The 20147-nt window shown below is 43.5% G+C and overlaps 1 protein-coding gene across 6 annotated transcripts in view; it reads left to right on the forward strand.

The window, feature by feature from the left end:
• SEMA5A (semaphorin 5A) overlaps positions 1-20147 on the forward strand; it is a 572726-nt gene that overhangs the window by 186745 nt on the left and 365834 nt on the right. For 3 of the 6 annotated variants that reach the window (XM_070774864.1, XM_070774868.1, XM_070774866.1), the window contains exon 3: positions 13539-13613. The exons of the other annotated variants lie outside the window; for them this stretch is intronic. The gene's annotated coding sequence lies outside the window, so the exon portion shown is untranslated. The remainder of the gene's footprint in view (positions 1-13538; positions 13614-20147) is intronic. 6 annotated transcript variants of the gene reach the window in all.

A 20147-nucleotide genomic window follows, 5' to 3' on the forward strand; every position in this document is an offset into this window, starting at 1 on the left:
GAGTTTAGTTTGCTGCCCATACACTTAATATTGTATCTTCAGTATTTCTCATGTCCTTAAAATTTCTCTTAAAAACAATAGCCTCTCTTTCTGATGTTCTGTATTATATTTACATAGAACCATTTCCGTTTCTCTAAACGGAAGTTTCCATATCATGGTTGTAATTAATGTATTATAATCAGACTGGAAGGAATATACCTCGATGTGAATATGTGGTGACTTATCTGATCAGTGTCTTCAGGGAAGGTCCTTCAGATGAAAGCACCAAGACAAAGCATATGAATACTTTCAAGTCCCTTAAAATGTTTCTGGGGGAATTCCTTTGTGTTCCAGTGGTTGGGACTTGACTCTTTCACTGCTGAGGGCTCGGGTTCAGTCCCTGGTGGGGGACCTATTAATAAGAACCTATAACCCACACAGCATGGCCAAAAAATAAATTAAATGTGTCTTTTAAAAAATTTTCTCTCTGTGTATGTGTGCTGGTGTATCAAAGAAAATAGTTTTTTTTTCAAGTGGTTATAGCTACTGCCAAGTGCCTCATTATTTGTTTTTCAAAAAGACAATCATTAAACAATAGTGGATAGTGCAAGGTGGAAACAAACTTTTCTTTCAGGCTTCTTAAATAGGTAACTTTCTTCTGGGCGTGCGTGCTAAGTCACTTCAGTTGTGTCCAGCTCTTTGTGACCCTATGGATTGTAGCCTACCAGGCTCCTCTGTCCATGGGATTCTCCAGGCAAGAATACTGGAGTGGGTTGCCATGCTGTCTTCCAGGGCATCTTCCTGACCTAGGGATCGAACCCACATCTCTTATGTCTCCTGCATTTGCAGGGAGGGTCTTGACCATTAGCGCCATCTGGGAAGCCCAAGCTTTCTTCCATAACTTGCCTCATTCCCTGAAATGTTATCTCCTTGGGCAGTGAGCTGCTGTTTGTGGTCCTGCAGCTGTAATCAGAGAGAACTGTTTGAATTTTCCGGAATAGCGAAATTAACCATAACATTTTGCTGCGCCTACGTATGGTGTTACAGAAAGCACATCACTTTCATGTAGGCATTCAACCAGAAACACAGTCTACTGCTTATCGACAAAACAAACAGGTGTGCTAACTTTCCTGGGTGATTTCACAGTGGGTGCTATTTACCAAGCTAAAGGGGCAACTTTGAGGACAAAACACAGGAATGCCATGTCAAATTTGGAAAACATTTGTCAAGCCTGTGGGCCTGATCATTTCTTTTCTGTCTAAGCAGAGGGCTTTGCATATTACACCTTATTGTCTGGGCTAATAAGACCAATCCCATCTTCTTAGGTTCGAGTGAAGGTTTCCTTTTTCCCCCGGGTAAAATGAGTATAGTAAGGAAAAGCCTTGGAGGTCCCAGTTGCAGAAATGTCTGTCACTGACTCAGTTTACACCTGCATGTACTGTATTTTTATCATAAGTGTTTTTCACCTGATTTTATTTTATTTTATTTTACATTTTAAATTTTATTTTATTTTTAAACTTTACATAATTGTATTAGTTTTGCCAAATATCAAAATGAATCCGCCACAGGTATACATGTGTTCCCCATCCTGAATGAGAATAGTAGGAGTTTCCTGTTGTGTTTGGAAAATTCTTATGGGAAGTTGGCATCTGCTCAGTCAATATTTTTACCTTCTCATCATCCTCTCTTTAAACTTGCCTTGCTTCTGTCCTGCCCTCAGCTCCTGTTCTCCCATCGTTTTGTATCCCTTATACCCAGTGAGTCAGCCTGAACTGAATCTACAGATGGAACTTAGCCCCAGTCTCATTAGCAAATCCAGAAAACTAATCTCACCCTGCTCACTTATCTTAAAACTAAATATTAATATTTTGTACTTACTCTAAGTTACAAACTAAGTCAATGCTTGTTGAAAATTCAAACAATACAGAAGAATAGTCTCATCTCTTTAGAGTCTGTATATATGCATTAATATACGATATTTGTTTTGCTCTTTCTGAGTTACTTCACTCTGTATAATAGGCTCAGGTCCATCCATCTCATTAGAACTGACTTACAGGACAACAGTGGAGATGCAGACATGGAGAACAGACTTGTGAACACATGGGGGAAAGAGAGGGTGGGATGAACTGAGAGAGTAACTTGGAAAAACACCCATTATCATCTCTAATAGATAACCAGTGGGAATTTGCTGTATGACACAGGGAACTCAAACCTGGTACTCTGTGATAACCTGGAGGGGTGGAATGGAGTAAGAGGTGGGAACAAGGTTTAAGAGGGAGAGGATATGTGTATCAGTTCAGTTCAGTTCAGTCGCTCAGTCGTATCCGACTTTGCGACCCCATGAATCACAGCATGCCAGGCCTCCCTGTCCATCACCAACTCCCAGAGTTCACTCAGACTCACGTCCATTGAGTCAGTGATGCCATCCAGCCATCTCATCCTCTGTCGTCCCCTTCTCCTCCTGCCCCCAACCCCTCCCAGCATCAGAGTCTTTTCCAATGAGTCAACTCTTCGCATGAGGTGGCCAAAGTACTGGAGTTTCAGCTTCAGCATCATTCCCTCCAAAGAAATCCCAGGGCTGATCTCCTTCAGAATGGACTGGTTGGATCTCCTTGCAGTCCAAGGGACTCTCAAGAGTCTTCTCCAACACCACAGTTCAAAAGCATCAATTCTTAGGTGTTCAGTCTTCTTCACAGTCCAAATCTCACACCCACACATGACCACAGGAAAAACCATAGCCTTGACTAGACGAACATTTGTTGGAAAAGTAACGTCTCTGCTTTTCAATATGCTATCTAGGTTGGTCATAACTTTCCTTCCAAGGAGTAAGCGTATTTTAATTTCATGGCTGCCGTCACCATACGCAGTGATTTTGGAGCCCAGAAAAATAAAGTCTGACACTGTTTCCACTGTTTCCCCATCTATTTCCCATGAAGTGATGGGACCAGATGCCATGATCTTCGTTTTCTGAATGTTGAGCTTTAAGCCAACTTTTTCACTCTCCTCTTTCACTTTCATCAAGATGCTTTTTAGTTCCTCTTCACTTTCTGCCATAAGGGTGGTGTCATCTGCATATCTGAGGTTACTGATATTTCTCCCAGCAATCTTGATTCCAGCTTGTGTTTCTTCCAGTCCAGCGTTTCTCATGATATACTCTGCATATAAGTTAAATAAACAGGGTGATAATATACAGCCTTGACGTACTCCTTTTCCTATTTGGACCCAGTCTGTTGTTCCATGTCCAGTTCTAACTGTTGCTTCCTGACCTACATACAGATTTCTCAAGAGGCAGGTCAGGTGGTCTGGTATTCCCATCTCTTTCAGAATTTTCCACAGTTTATTGTGATCCACAGAGTCAAAGGCTTTGGCATAGTCAATAAAGCAGAAATAGATGTTTTTTCTGGAACTCTCTTGCTTTTTCCATGATCCAGAGGATGTTGGCAACTTGATCTCTGGTTCCTCTGCCTTTTCTAAAACCAGCTTGAGTATCAGGAAGTTCACGGTTCACTTATTGCTGAAGCCTGGCTTGGAGAATTTTGAGCTTTACTTTACTAGCATGTGAGATGGGATATGTGTATACCTATGGCTAATTCATGCTGATGCGTGTCAGAAACCAGCACAATCTCGTAAAGCAATTATCCTCCAATTAAAAAGAAATAAATTACAAAATATAGACAAATATAAATTACCCTCCACTTCTTAGGAGTAATCAAAGTTTTCTTTCACCCAGAAACATACAAGCATAAAAATCATCTGGCTTATTTCAGTCAAGAATGGAATCCTACTCCTTTTTCTCTCTGTATAGATAAGTAAATGTCTACACTTTATTTTTTCAGCATCATTATTGGATTTTTGTGTCTGTGTGTAGAGTTTTGCTACTTTGGTTTTACAGGCTGTGTACTATTTAATAGTATGGATGTGCCATGATTTATTTGATTTCGTTATAAAAGTAACTTTGGTCTTTTCACTTCTAGCAGATAAATGTGTTTGCTACCCCCATTCTCAGAAAATTCTACCCTGAGGTTTTTCTTCTATTTCTCCGACAAAATGTGATCATTCTAGCTCGTTTATACAATTCCCAGGCTTCCAAAACTCATCTGTTCCTCAGCCTCCTCTTATATTAGCTGGATATCCTTTCCACTGTTTGTAAGTGATTGGTTGTTCCTTTCCTTCAACAAAGATTAGGTCATGTCTAAGTGCAAAAAATACATGTTTGGGGCTTTGAGGGGCTATGTGGGCATCCCTGATGGCTCAGTTGGTAAAGAATCTACCTGCAATGCAGGAGGCCCTGGTTCAATTCCTGGGTTGGGAAGATCCCCTGGAGAAGGGATGGGCTATCCACTCCAGGCTTCTTGGGCTTCCCTGGTGGCTCAGCTGGTTAAGCATCTACCTGCAATGCAGGAGACCTGGGTTCGATGCCTGAGTTGGGGAGATCCCATGGAGAAGGGAAAGGCCACCCAGTCCAGTATTTTGACCTGGAGAATTCCATGGACTTGACAGCCCATGGGGTCTCTAAAGAGTCAGACATGACTGAGCGACTTTCACTTTCACTTTGAGGGGCTGTAGTGTTGTGTGTGGCACAAGGTCTCATGGGTGGCCCTGCCACACAGCAGAAGAAGCCAGATTATAAGCTGAGCTGAGCTGATGGCCATGCAGACAGTTGCTTCCCAAGGAGGCCTGGTGGAGGGCCCTTGCTTCTCGCTGGGGAAATGGTAATGGACATAGGGGAACTCGTGAGTGATATGGACCTCAGAGGAGGCATGGGGTTCTAACAGAGACACAGAAGAGACCGTTTCTGTCCATGCAGAGGGTAGAAGTGGAAAAGCAGGGAAGTGGATGGGGCTGAAGAGGATTAGTGGGTCTAATTATTCAAGTGGCTTGATCATGGGGAGGCGATGAAGTAGTGAAATTCCTCCACTGTTCTCTCAATGTTTCCTAACTTCCACATTAGCACCACTGTGAAGTTTCTGTTTACACTGCCTTCCTTGTTTTTAAAACACATTTTTCATGTCTTATTCACATTTTTAAGCTGTTTTACAGCATATTTCTACAATTCTTATTATCTTTTTGTAATTGTATAATTGATTTACAGTATTGTGCTTAAATATTGTTTTAACAAATTCAAATTATCCTTTAATTTTATATATATTTTTTAATAGATATAAGTCACTTCAGTTGTGTCCGACTTTTTGCAACCCTACAGATTGTAGCCCGCCAGGCTCCTCTGTCCATGGGATTCTCCAGACAAGAATATTGGAGTGGGTAGCCATTCCCTTTTCCAGGGGATTTTCCTGACTCAGGGATCGGACCTGCATTGGCAAGGTGGTTCTTTACCACGAGTGCCACCTGGGAATCTCAAATATTGGTTTACTGTATTGTATATTATTCTTGACGTTTTCTCTCACCATGATGTTTCTAATATTTGTTTACATTGCATGCAGCTGGTGCCCATCCATTTTCCCCATGATATAACATACCATAAGCTTTCCCATTCTCTCAGTGGACACCTCTGTTATTTCTTGTTTTTTGCTATTATGAAAAATGCTGCTGTGAATGTTCTTTTACACGCTTCCTGGGGAGATGTGGAATTTTCCTAAGGCCGAGGCCGCCCACCATCACAGTTCTTTTTAAACCATGAACTGATTTTATCATCCCTTTGTAGGAAGACACTAATTTGGTAGCTGGAGGGTTTTTTTTTTTTTTACCCTGCAAATTTTAAGAAGTGTTTTAAAAATAACCCTTATTTGTTTATTAAAACTTTTTGCTGCTTCTTATTTGCTAGGGAGTTATCTATGCTCTTTCAAATTAACTCCTGTGATCTTAAGCCATGGCTTTTTTCTCCATTTGACAGATAATGGATCCTGAGGCATAAGGGTATTGTTAGAGCTAAGTGAAACCCAGGCAGTCTAGGTCCAGAGTCTGTGTGCCTAAGCATCTCTGAATTGCTACCTATCTCAAGCCAACAGTGGTGGGCAGGTGGGTCACTGGGACTTGGAGGCTGAGGGGGACCATAGGTACTTCTTGCTTTTCTCCTGGCACGAGCAAGCAAGCAGGCATCCTGCAATTCTGTTGAAGTGTCGCAGTTGAAGAGTGTTCGTTGTGTTGTGTGTGTGTGCTCAGTGGCTCAGCTGTGTCTGACTCTTTGTAACCCCGTGGACTGTAGATCACCAGGTTCCTCTGTCCATGGAGTTTCCCAGGCAAGAATACTGGAGTGGGTTGCCGTTTCCATCTCCAGGAGATCTCCCTGGACCAGGGATTGAACCAATGTCTCCTGAGCCTCCTGCATTGGCAGGCAAAGTCTTTACCACTAGCGCCACCTGGGAATGGCTTGCCAAACTGATGCAATCTGTCACTGCTTTTCCTGGACTTGAATTTAGGAATTCTTCTTATTGTGTTTCCATTAACACATCCACTGTCACATCTTTTTTAATATTTAGAAAATGTAGAATTTAAAACACTTGGGGATTACTTTAAACCACGGAGACCTTTATTATAATGTCCTCAATGACCTTTCCATATTTCAGGCTAATGAAGTGAAGAATAAAACACCATATGTTCACAGCACATCTGCATGCCCCAGCATTGTATAACGCGCTATTTGCTTCATGCTTTTGTGCCATCTAATTCACGGGCTTTGCTGACTTCTTCTGCTGAAATCTCACCTAATAGACTGATTGCTTGTGAGGAAACTTGTAGTTTTCCATAGAAATGCTTCTGAAACTTATGATAAGCACCACTCAGAGACATTGGCAGAAAGCATTCAAGCCTTGACAGTGATTTTTTTTCCATCACTTAGCTGAAGGCTGTCTTGGTTTCTTTCCTTTCTAGGACCTTGTCAGTCAGTCGATAATATTTAATATCATACTTTCTTCTGGACCCTGGGAACATCCACTGAGCGTGACCGAGGCTCATTCCTCCAGCTCTGATATTCTTATGGATTAAGCAGGCCATAAACACATACATCAGTGGAGTGGTTTCATGTAATTTTAAGTGGCTTAAGAAGAGAACAGGGCAGAATCTGCTAGACAGTGAGAGGCCATGTCAGCCTGCCAGGTTGGGACTCATTTCTGAGGAGGTGAGGTTGAAAGAAGCCTGAGGCATGAGAATGGTTTGAAACAACCTGGAGAAATGACCTCTGGACCTAAGGAGTGGCAAGTGGCATCTGAAAGCTGATGAGCTCAGTGGGCAAAAATACCACAGAGATGAGTGTGTGCCTGTGTGTACCTGGGTGTGTGTGCATGGGTGTGTGTGGTCCCAGAATGGTGCCTAGGAGTGCTGGGGAAGGTGCAGAAGTGGGTGGGGTCAGTCCTTTAAAAACATGCAGATATTTTATTATAATTGTGCCTTTTGTCCATCTTCATTGAGGTACAATTGATAAATAAAAATTGCATATATTTACAGCATACAGTGGGGCTTCCCAGCTGGTGCTAGTGGTAAAGAACCCACCTTCCAGGGCAGGAAGCTTAAGAGGTACCGGTTCAATCCTGGAGAAGGGCATGGCAACCCACTCCAGTATTCTTACTGGAAAAATCCCACGGACACAAGAACCTGGTGGGCCATAGTCCATAGGATCAATAAGAGTCGGACGCGACTGAAGCAACTTAGCACAGCACATAACACAGCACACAAAGGGATTTTTGTTTTTGTTTTCTTAAAGAGCAGATAGGATGGAAATTTTATTGGACGATTATCTAAACAATTTTATGAAACTTTGTAACTTTGATAACAACACCTAAAAGCCTAAAAAAAGTAATACGCAATTTTACTTACGGAATAGGATAAAAAATCACAAGTGACGTAAGATCTTAATGAAGCAAGTGAATCAGTTATCTTAAAATGACCTAACTGGGAAGGAAATCTAAAAAACAGGGAATATATATATATATACATAGAGAGAGAGAGAGAGAGAGAGCTGACTCACTTTCCTGTACATTCAGTTCAATTCAGTTCAGTCGCTCAGTCATGTGTGACTCTTTGCGACCCCATGAATCGCAGCACGCCAGGCCTCCCTGTCCATCACCAGCTCCCGGAGTTCACTCAAACTTACGTCCATCGAGTCCATGATGCCATCCAGCCATCTCATCCTCTGTCATCCCCTTCTCCTGCCCCCAACCCCTCCCAGCATCAGAGTCTTTTCCAATGAGTCAACTTTTCGCATGAGGTGGCCAAAGTACTGGAGTTTCAGCTTTAGCATCGTTCCTTTCAAAGAAATCCCAGGGCTGATCTCCTTCAGAATGGACTGGTTGGATCTCCTTGCAGTCCAAGGGACTCTCAAAGAGTCTTCTCCAACACCACAGTTCAAAAGCATCAATTCTTCAGCGCTCAGCTTTCTTCACAGTCCAACTCTAGCATCCATATATGACCACTGGAAAAACCATAGCCTTGACTAATGGACCTTTGTTGGCAAAGTAATGTCTCTGCTTTTCAATATGCTATCTGCTGCTGCTAAGTCACTTCATTCGTGTCCGACTCTGTGCGACTCTATAGACGGCAGCCTACCAGGCTCTGCTGTCCCTGGGATTCTCCAGGCAAGAACAGTGGAGTGGGTTGCCATTTCCTTCTCCAATGCGTGAAAGTGAAAAGTGAAAGTGAGGTCAGTTGGTCATAACTTTTCTTCCAAGGAGTAAGCATCTTTTAATTTCATGGCTGCAGTCACCATCTGCAGTGATTAACAAAACAATATAAAGCAACTATACTCCAATAAAAGTTTTAAAAAATGACCAAATAAAATGATTTCATTATATTTGGGCTTGTAATACAAAGGCCCTCCAATATCAGGAATTCGTATAAACATACCATATCATTAGGTCAGTGCGATGTGATGTGTTGATGTATATACACACACTGTGAAATGATTGTCACAGTCAAGCTGCTGAACACACCCACCCTTCGTCTGTCACCTGCGTGTGCCCGTGTAATGAGGATGTTTAAGATCTAATCTGTTAGTGCATGTCAAGCACACAGTGTGTATTGTTGACCAGGTCACCATGCTGTCCATTAAATGTCTAGAACATTTTCATCCCATGTAACTGAGCCTTTGTCCTCCTTCCGGTTTCTCCCACTCCCCAACTGCCGGCAGCCAGTTCTACTCTCTGCTTCTATGAGTTTGACACTTTCAGTCTCTTTATAAAGATTACTCTGGCCGCAGTGTAGATAATAGACTTCTGTGGAGGGAGTTCAAGAGAGAAAAGCCTTAAGACTCTGATGAGAGAGGGTCTGCTGGGTGCAGGTGGGAGAAGAAACAGCTTCACATGGGATTGCAGCCTTTGAGGGGAGAGGGGGCCAGGCATGTGATCCATTGTTGTTATTGTTCAGCCACTGTCGTGTCCCACTCTTTTGCGACCCCATGGACTCCTTGCAGCACGCTAGGCTCCCCTGTCCTTCACTGTCTTCTGGTGTTTGCTCAAATTAATGTCTGTTGAGTCGGTGATTCTATCTAACCACCTTATCCTCTGCCCCTCTTCTCCTTTTGCCTTCAGTCTTTTGCAGCATCAAGGTCTTTTCCAATGAGTCAGCTGTTTGCACCAGGTGGCCAGAGTCTGGAGCTTCAGCATCGGTGTGAAGTGTGAGCCATAGGATAGGGTTTGTTGATGGGTCAGAGTATCACATGGGGAAATTAGAGACACCAAAATGACTCTGGTTATGACGGGGAGGACTCAGGGAGGAAGCAGATTTGGGGGACAGTGGCAGCTAGGGGTGTGTTAGGTCCTTGTTTGATTGGAGGTAATTCTTTGCACTCAAGTAGGAATGAAGAGAAGATGGAAGTTGCAGTTTCAGGGTCAAGGTGGAGCTGAGACATCAATTGATATTCCCCACCTGATGGTTGCTCTTCCACATCTTGGGCTCCCAGGAGGATGTGTAGACGGTGGGAAGAGAATGACAGAAGATTGCTAAAGCCATCTCATAGTTGTGCTCAGGCTGGTGCATGTTCATCACTGGCTGGGTTAAATTCTGGTCCAGGAAATCTCTGACTTCAGGGTCGCTGAATGATGGTGCCAGTTATCAAAATTTCTATCTGCAAGGAAACACATATTCAAGCCCAATACGAAGTCAGTTGGTAGAAAGAGAGCACCTGCTTACTTTTTCAGCCAGATGATACATGTGTCTAGCAGGGCTCCAATCTCTAGTCAACAAATGCTTATTGTATACACAGGGGTAGTATCTTCAGTGTAGTGAGATGACCATGGATTTGGAACCAGGGATGCACCTGTTAACATTGTTAGCTCTTCTGTTTATCTGCAGGACCTCCTTGAGTCTTGTCTCTATGTCTGTAGAATACGAAAGACGGCTCATGCTTATTTTATAGGCTTGTTTCAGGAAAACAAGAAGTGTATTGATGCTGTACGTAACCACATAACCTTCTGTGCAGTTTCTTAGATTTTATCACTCTGATGGTGGAATCTTTGGTTTTGATATTATATGTCTCAGTGTTATTTTCTTGTGATGAGAACTTTTACAGTTTGGCCTCTTGTGTGCTCAGTTACTCAGTCCTGTCCAACTCTTTTCAAACCCGTGGACTATAGCCTGCTGGGCTCCTCTGACCATGGAATATTTCAAGCAAGAATACTGGAGTGGGTTGCCATTTCCTCCTCCAGGGGATCTTCCCAAACTAAGGATCAAACATGAGTCTCCTGCATCTCTTGCATTAATAGGCAGATACTTTTCCACAGTGCCACCTGGGAAGCCTCATTCGCTCTTTTAGCAAATTGCAAAGATGCAATGCAATATTAACTACAGTTATTACTTATTTTAGTAAGGATTGCTTATTCTTGTTTTTGAATAACTGCCCCCCAAATAGTAATTAGTACTCATGAGATTTGTCTTTTTTGTTCTTAGACCAAAGAGTGTGACAGATTTGAACTCCAACGAAAAAGCTTTGACATGTTGGTCCATTGGACTTAATGTGCCTGCATGCTAAGTCGTGTCTGACTCTTTGTGACCCCGTGAACTGTAGCCCACCAGGCTCCTCTGTCTGTGGAATTTTCCAGGCAAGAGTACTGGAGTGGGTTGCCTTGCCCTTCTGCAGGGGATCTTGCCAACCCAGGGATCAAACCCAGGTCTCCTGCATTGCAGGCAGTTTCTTTACCATCTGAGCCACTGGGGAAGTCCCATTGGACCTAATAGGTATCATTAGATGTCACACACAGGGCCATTCCCAACTGAAATCTGAAAACAGTAATCAGAGGCCTTTTCACGAAACCCAAATTGTTAGTAGTCTATTATATGTAAATTTATCTGTTACAATCTCCTGCATGTGTGCTCAGTTACGTCTGACTCTTAATGACCCCATGGACTATAGCCCACCAGGCTTTTCTGTCGATGGAATTTCCCAGGCTAGAATACTGGAGTGGGTTGCCGTTCCCTCTTTCAGGGGATCTTCCCAACCCAGGGATTGAACCCTTGTCTCCTGGAAGTCTCCTACATTGCAGGCAGATTCTTTACTGCTGAGCCACTGGGGAAGCCCCAGATTTATCTGATGCTATTTCAAGTTATTTGTATTTTCACCCTACAACAATGAATTTGATGAATTTACTTCTGCTGTGAGTTGTAATTTCTTCCTTTTTCATCCTATGATTTTTTTCCAAGCGGTTGCAGCGAATTATGGTGCGCTAGAATAACTTATGCAAACCCCTCAGGGGTCACAGACTTCCGTTATATCTTCCATGTGCTTTCATGTTTCCAGGCCCAGTGAGACTTCCTCTTTTTAGCTGGTCTGCCTATAGTAATCCCTTCATCCCTTTGACCATTAATTGGAAAATTATGACATTTAGAAAGGACATTTCTCAAAACCGTGGGAATCCTTGTATTTGGACCAGATGTTAAGAGAATTTTAATAGAGGAATAAAACATCTGTGACAGTGACTAGCAGAGTTCTAGAAGGAAAGGGAACAAGAATTGCATTTTAATGGAAGCATCAATATTGATAAGAAGGTAGAGAGGTGTGTGTGAGTGTGCACTGTTTCTGTCTACTGACTCATTTCTCATGAGATAATTTTTTTTTGCATATATCGTACCTTCTGTATTGTCCAGAGGCTAAGATTTTCACAGCCTTATTTTCGAATGAAGCACGTACACGGGTAATTGTAATTCAGGGTGACAAATAGAAATGAGTGTTGATGTGTAGGGGCCCCATGGGGGTAGAGGAAAGTGGGAAAGAATCAGAGAAAGTTGTTACTCAGAGATGAAGCTTAAAAACTGGAACTGGAGGCAAGAAAATCTGTCAAAAAATGGCTAATATTGTAGAGGAGAGAAATAGAGAGGGGTTTAGGGTAGGGAGGGGTTGTTGCTGTTAAGTCGTTCAGTCGTGTCCGACTCTTTGCCACCCGAGGGACTGCAGCATGTCAGGCTCCTCTGTCCATCACCATCTCCCAGAGTTTGCTCAAACTCATGTCCATTGAGTCAGTGATGCCACCCAACCATCTCGTCTTCTGTCGTCCCCTTCTCTTCCCGTCTTCAATCTTTCCCAGCATCAGGGTCTTTTCCAGTGGGCTGGGGGAGAGTTGTCAGAACACAGTGACAAAATGACAGAGGAGCTTTGGGAAGATGAAGGAGGGGAGACAAAGTGAGTCCTTGGATTATGAGTTGAATGTCAGAGTAGATGGGGAGCAGCGATAAGAGAAAGTAGACATAAAGGGTACAGTTGGTAAGGCAGACAAGGAAGTCACCCTCAGATGGGGTCCTTCTGTCTGATTTACGTGAAGAGGTCTATTTTTGGAAGAGGTCTATTTTGATTTATAGATCTGGATTATGTATGGAGGTCTCACAGAGCATTATAGACTTGGAAGTCACCCACTTTTAGGAACTATATCAAGTCATTGAGTTTGAAGAGATGGGCCACTGAGAGTGTGTAGACTGAGAAGAAATGAATGTTCAGGAGAGGCTGAGTTACACCTTCATTTAAAGGGAAGAGTGGGGAATAAGGGTTCTGAATGCAGTAGAGCACTGGGAGATTGGCATGGTTAGGGAAGCCAGGGAGGAGAGGGTTTGGGGAGACATTTAAGAGCAGAGGTCATGAGCACAGTTGCTATGGTGATAGATGCCCATGGCATAAGCTCATCAGCCTTGGCAATCACAAGGTGGTCAGTGATGCTGAGCAGAGTAGAGATGTTGGAGAGCATTCTTTTCTTCCTGCCACTGTTGCGTGCTTTGCATGTCACCATCGACATCGCACCTTCTGGTTGACGAGAGACAAAGTGGCGCTCCGCCTCCTGCCTATCTTACCTAAAAATGAACAGGACTGTGAATAGTAATTGTCACACTAAGAGTCATTTATAACGTGATTATTTTGTTCTGCCCATAAGAGTTTCCTGCCTTGAGGGAACTTCTCTGGATAAATCCCTTAGTAATTGTAAATATATTAATAGTTACGTTATCTTGTGGGACCATTACTTTTTTTTTTTCTTTTTTAGAAAGAGTTCCTGTTGGTGTAGCTAGCACAGAAGTACATTGAATGAACGTTCACTTAGTTTTAAAACCTGCTGACAGATAAAATTAATATTGCCTTTGTGTAAATAATAATTTTATCTAATGGACTTCATTTATTTTTATGATCCCTCCAGGCGATCTGGAACTAAACAAGGAGAAAAAGGCAAAAGTCTAATAACAATTCCCTTTGAAGAGAGATATAAAATAAGGTCAGTGGAGCCAAACCATTATTGAAATGTATAAAATAGTTTAATGTTTGCTTTTCCCCATTTTATACCATGAGGTCATTTTATATAGCCATAAAATTCCATCTCATCTCAGATATGGTGAAAATCTGTGAGTAAGAAAGTCAGTTTCTTGCTCAGCTACCTGAAGGTGCCATGCAGAAGGGGTTCCGTATTTGAGGGCGGTCAGGGTTTTCATTAAGACATTCCTAAAAATGTTGCACTAATTCATTTGTGTACAACCTCTTTTGGCTGAAATTTGGCAGTCATGGTACATGGGTTAAAACAATGTAAAGAGGATTCAATTTTTATAAAAATGTACCTAAAAATTGAAGATGCAATATGCCTGGTGAACATCCTGATTTCCTTTATAGACTCAGTACCGTAATAAGAAAACTTTAATTTTGCTTTATTTCCCAAAGAATACAATGTTTGGTTATTGTTTTTGGAGAAGAATAGAGGAATCTATTTTCTTGGACACTTTACATTAAGTTTATTGTTTTATTACTTCTTCACTTAATGGCATTTCCTGCTCAGTACCTAGAATGTCTGATGTTATGAGGAAAGAGGAAAGAGCCCAGATTCATTCAACAGGTTCCTTCCAGCCCTGAATACACCCCATGGGCTTGGATGGCCCCTGACCTTTACTCCCCCTTCTTGAACTTGAACCCTTTAGAAGTCACAGCTTCTTCTTCCATTCAGAGGGATTCCTCCTTTTCCTGTGGCTCGTAAGATTTGCTCTTACTTCTAGGATAACTGGGTATTTATCAAAAGGTGGATTTTGAGTTGCTTTGATTACTCACACCTGTGAGCTGGAAGTGCCCAGATTGTGCCCTCTTCACTTTGTGCCTGTGTCACAGGACTCTCCCTTGCCCACAGGTGTCATCCTTCAATGACTGGCTGGATTAGTGACGACCCCTGTTTCCAGACCATGGGTTCATCTGTTATGCTTTAGTCTCGAGACAGAACTGTGTTTCTGGGTGTGATTTGAGTCATTTGAACTTGTGGCCCTGTGTGTGGTCTCCCCAGTGTGAGCAGGAAGGTAGGGGCACCAGGCAAAGGGCCAGGGGGTTTTGCTCCTGTTGAACGTGGCCTGCCCCTGTTTGCTCCTTCTTACCTTAACCTGTAAGATCTGTTCAGTCCATCTGAGCTTTTGCTTTCTCTGCTGCAAAGTGATGAGATGACTTCAAGTGTCCCTTCCATCTCTCAAATTCATGAGTTTTTGAGACACTTCCCATATCCCGTGTGCCAAGGGACTGAATAAACCGCCTGATGAGGGTGCTTGCTCTGTGGCGAGGGGTGGGTGAGCTCTCCATGCTAAATAAGACATCAGTTATGTGGTTTCTGATTCATTCAGACAGCCAGTTCAGCTTGTTGGAACATCAAACTTGGGGCTGTCACTATGTGCTCAGCCCATAGCTTGTTTGTGATAAAAAAAGAGAGAAGTCAAAATTTAGAAACCTAGAAGGTTATGACTTTCCATAGACCCCTTGATGAGGAGGTAGAGACTGTTCATGATTCATCAGGGTTTACCGCAGGGGATCTGCCACCTTGGCTGGAGTAGGCGGCTGCTGTGTGTACAGAAGGTGGAGGCCAGCCCTGACCGTGGGTAGTGGGAGCCTCAGGACACACGTGGGGCCGAGGCATCAGTGGATATGCAGATGCTTGTGCAAGGCTTACCGGAAGGACCGTGGCTGGGTTGCTGGAGGGGCCAAAGGGAAGCCTTGGTGCTGGCAGCGGTGGCGGTGGAATTGGGAGGAGATGCATCGTTGGTGAAAGGGCAAGGGGTTGTCTTGGGAAAGCAGCAGGAAGGTCTTGCGAGGGTTTCAGTGGTGCTGGGCTGTTTACCTGGCAGCTGCTGATGGTGCAACAGCCTCCAGGATGCCACGTTTGGCTGTGCCAGGGTGTGCAGGTGTAAGGCTCTGTGGTCTGTTCCAAGGGTAGGCTGGTTTCTTCAGTGGTTCTGCTGCTTTTGCTTTGGGCTGGGGCTTTAGTCCCTGGGGGAGCGGCTCACCTGATCCCATGGAGGAGGGCCACGAGATGCTTGGAAAGATGAGGGTAACACAGACCTTTCGGAAGGGCTGGCCATCCCTGTCTTCCAAACGCTGTCATGTTTCCGATGGTACCAAAGACCATAACTTTTTACAATTAAGATGCACATGCAGAGCGTCTTCCCAAGGGTCGCTGTGCTCCTGCGAGGGTGGAGCTCAGCCTGCTGGTCCTCTCCAAGCCTCTCATTCGTCAGTTCTCTCACCTGGCTTCATCCTCTCAGAGATGGTGGTCCTGAAGCCATCAGGTAGGAGCTGGGCTGGCAGGGTTTCCACAGGCTCTCAACACCAGTGAACCTGGCTACTTCTAACCTAAGACTCAGAAGAAAACCAGCCGCTGCTGAAAAGAGGTACATGAAGCTTATTTTGGATCTGTTTTTACTAATAACTAGTGAGACTTTTGTTCCCGAAGCAAAACTTCTTGTGTAGCTTTCATTCTTTTGATTTTTCTTCTGACAGCAGTAATTTTTTTTTTTTTTTTTTACTAAAAGCAACAGTTATTTTCTGTTCCCCAAAGCCTATTCATTTGCAGTGTGGGTGTGAATGGGAAATGTTATTTATTGCACAAACACACATATACAGAGTTTTGCTTCTTTAGATCGAGCTTATAGAGGGCTCCTCCCTCCCGCATCAGGAAACTGAAAAGAAGGCTTGAGGCATTTTGAAGAAGCTGCAACGAAAATGATTTGATTGCACAGCCCAAACAGGCTCTCTGTAATAAATCTTCCTATTGACAAAATCACTTGCTTAGTATCAACTCACCAAACATACTTTTAATTTTCCAGAGATAATAGGATGGAATTCGAACAACTTTTCCTGAAATTGATCCTTTGAAAATTCTTTCCTCATGTATTTCCCCAATGGAGCTAAATAGTTATGTTTAAAGTGACTTTCATTTTTCTTGAAATTTTCCGGAAATGATTCAATACAAATTCACTTGGATGATTTTGTAAGCATATTTTGAAGTAATCTTTCTTTTTTTTTTGTTTCATACATGATATTATACATGTTTCAATGCCATTCTCCCAAATCTCCCCACCCTCTCCCTCTCCCACAGAGCCTCTTTCAAGTGATGATAGATTCTTTTATTTCTAAAGAGGGAGAGGTGTTTTGACACATTCAAATCAGAGATTATCAACCAGGACAATTTGATAAAGTCTGGAGGCAATTTTCAATGGCACAGATAGTGAGTGGGACGCTACTGGTTACTGGGTGGTAGTGGGTAGAGAGAGGCCGGGGTGGTGCCAAATGCACAGAACAGCTCCCAGAACAAAGAACTGCCTGGATCTAAATATCAGTATGTCCGAGAAGGAGCACTGAACTTGCTGACATAAAGATGCTTCTCCCCACCCCATGGTAATCCACTAAGAAGCAAAAGTCCAGGATGGAAGGACCTGATGTTTATATCTGAGCCCACTTAGAGTAAAAGGCCATTCAAGGAGTTAGTTTTGATGGTAGGATGCTCAGAAAACCCTGATCTAAATGACGACTCTGCATGTCCCTCCCTGGCACCTTACCAGGATGACTGTTTATAGTGCCTTTATTTTAGGGAAAAAAAGGTAACATGTTATAGTCTGAAAATTATAAACTTCTAAAAATCACCTGTTCTCATTAAATGTGCTTCCCTTAGCCTAACACGGCAAACCTGTAATTTCATCTCCTCCCCATCAAACCACGGGTCTCTCCCATTTTAGCTGCTCTTTTCACTTGACACGGCATTTCCTTCTCTAATCATCACTTCCAAAATCCCAGGGAGGGGACGGATCGGGCATTTGTGTTATTTTTCTTCACCTTTCCTTTGGGAGGCAGCGACGTCAGGACTGAGACAGGAATGCATGGCTGTCGTGAACGTGAGACAGTCACAGTTGGCGGTTGTCTGTGTGGCTTGTTCCACATAACAGAGTGGGTTCTGGGTTGCCTTGGATCTGACACACGAAAAGCGATCTGCAAGAGAAAGAACTTGCTTTTAGCCTTAAGGGGACGTGAGCTCAGTCTCAGAGGTCGAGGTGGCCGTGTTCCCATCCATCTCCGTGATGGATGCTGTTCAGAGGGAGTTGGTGTGTCCGAAATACAGCTCTGGGCGCCTGGTGGGTGCTGGGTGTGGATGTCAGTGCTTGCTGTCCTGCCTGTCACAAAGCCAGCTAGCGCTTGTTGAGCTACAGTGTTACTTTCATTAGCTTTCCTATATATTTTTTTAATCATCACCATTTTTTTTTGATGTGGGGCAGTGATAATCTAGCTGCAACCTTTCCCGAGAGGGTTGGTGAGGGTGCTCTGCATCTCCTTGCTCTGAACAGAACAGAATTACACCCGAACACCTCTGACAGGTGTTATTCTTTTTAAAAATTTAATTTCTTATTTTGTATTGGAGTAGAGTTGGGTAAAGAATCTGCCTGCCAATGCAGGTGACGTGGGTTCGATCCCTGGTTGGAAAGATGCTCTGAAGAAGGAAATGGCAACCCACTCCAGTATTCTTGCCTGGAGAATTCCTTGGACAGAGGAGCCTGGAGGGCTAGTCCGTGGGGTTGCAAAAGAGTCTGACACAACCTAGTGACTAAACAAACAACAGCAAAGGATGGATTTATAATGTTGTGTTAGTTTCATGTGCATAACACAGTAATTTATTTCTAGATATACATACATTCATTCTTTTTCAGATTCTTTTCCCATGTAAGTTATTACAGAATATCGAGTAGAGTTTGCTGTGCTGTACAGTAAGCAGGTCCTTTTTGATTATCTGTTTTATATATAATAGTGTCTTTGTGTTAATCCCAAACTCCTATTAAGATACGTCATTTGGTGAAACGTCATAAGCCTCAGGTCACAGGGACCCCAGGATTCCCTGTGGGTCCCTGTATTCACCTCTAAGCTGGCATTCTAGAGGAGTCTCCAGTTTTGCAGACTGTGACCCCACTTCCAAGGGTGAATTAATCATACTTTTAATTTTATAATCCACTATAACCATGCTTTTAATTTTATAATCCCTTTGATTCTTTTCATAACCACCTTTTCTGCTGCTGCTGCTGCTGCTAAGTCGCTTCAGTTGAGTCTGACTCTGTGCGACCCCATAGACGGCAGCCCACCAGGATCCCCCGTCCCTGGGATTCTCCAGGCAAGAACACCGGAGTGGGTTGCCATTTCCTTCTCCAATGCATGAAAGTGAAAAGTGAAAGTGAAATCGCTCAGTCATGTCCGACTCTTCGCGACTCCATGGACTGCAGCCTACCAGGCTCCTCCGTCCATGGGATTTTCCAGGCAAGAGTACTGGAGTGGGGTGCCATCGCCTTCTTGGAACCACCCTCTCTACTGGAACCATAATCCTTTGGCACCTCTGTTTTTCTGGGTCTTATTCTACCTCTCCTTCTTGAATCTGCATTCTCATCTCTGCGCCCCACTCCTCAGTGACTGGGACTCCATTGTCCATGACAATGTGCTGTCTCTGGGCAGGGGCCATGGCCCACTGGATGGAGGTGCCTCTGGACCCCAGTTTTTCTCTGCATTTCTTCCTCCACCTTTCTTGCTCACAGACTCTCCCTCCCATGGACACCATTCTCTTGCCTCTTCATGATTTGCAGCCCCTTCATCTGTTTCTCTGTCTAATTTGCACATTTCTAACCCCGGGAACATTGAGTCAACAGGAATCAGAAGGTGGAGACTGTGAAAGACGACGTACCCTCCACTTCATGCTTTCTCCATCTTTATATCTCATATATTGAGATATCATCTCTGTCTCATCACTATCTTGATATCTTACTGTATATTTATGAACACACCCCCTTTTTAAAGATGAAGCCCCTTTCTTCCTTTCATAACCACCCTCTCTTTGCTCCCCTGATGGCTTAACTGGTAAAGAATCTGCCTGCAATGTGGGAGACCTGGGTTCGATCCCTGGGTTTGGAAGATCCCCTGGAGAAGGGACAGGCTACCCACTCCAGTATTCTTTGGCTTCCCCTGTGGCTCAGCTGGTAAAGAATTCGCTTGCAGTGCAGGAGATCTGGGTTCAATCGCTGGGTTGGGAAGATCCGCTGGAGAAGGTAATGGCTACTCACTCCAGTATTCTGGCCTGGAGAATCCCATGGACTGTACAGTCCCTTACCATATATTCATGAACACACCCTGTTTTTAAAGATGAAACCCTTTTCTTCTTTTTCACAAGCACCTCCTCTTCTGGAACCTTAGTCCTTTGTCTCCTGTTTTTCTGGGTCTTATACTACCTCTCCCTCTAAAATCTGCATTCTCGTCTCCACTCCCCACTCCTCAGAAAAGGAGACATACTTAATGATCATTTTTTTCTGTATCCTAAAATTTTCAGAACTTTGATCTCTTAGTGCTTATCTGACTTCATCGAATTTTCTGGGGTCACCTAACATTCAAGGTACCACACATATCCTGTCCCTCTTTTGCTTCATCCATTTCCTTCTTGGCTCCTTGCGTCATGGATTCTGTCTCCTGTTTTTCTGAAACTGACTCC

The sequence above is a fragment of the Bos indicus genome, chromosome 20, assembly GCF_029378745.1.
Source record: "Bos indicus isolate NIAB-ARS_2022 breed Sahiwal x Tharparkar chromosome 20, NIAB-ARS_B.indTharparkar_mat_pri_1.0, whole genome shotgun sequence".
Classification (NCBI taxonomy): Eukaryota; Metazoa; Chordata; class Mammalia; order Artiodactyla; family Bovidae; genus Bos; species Bos indicus.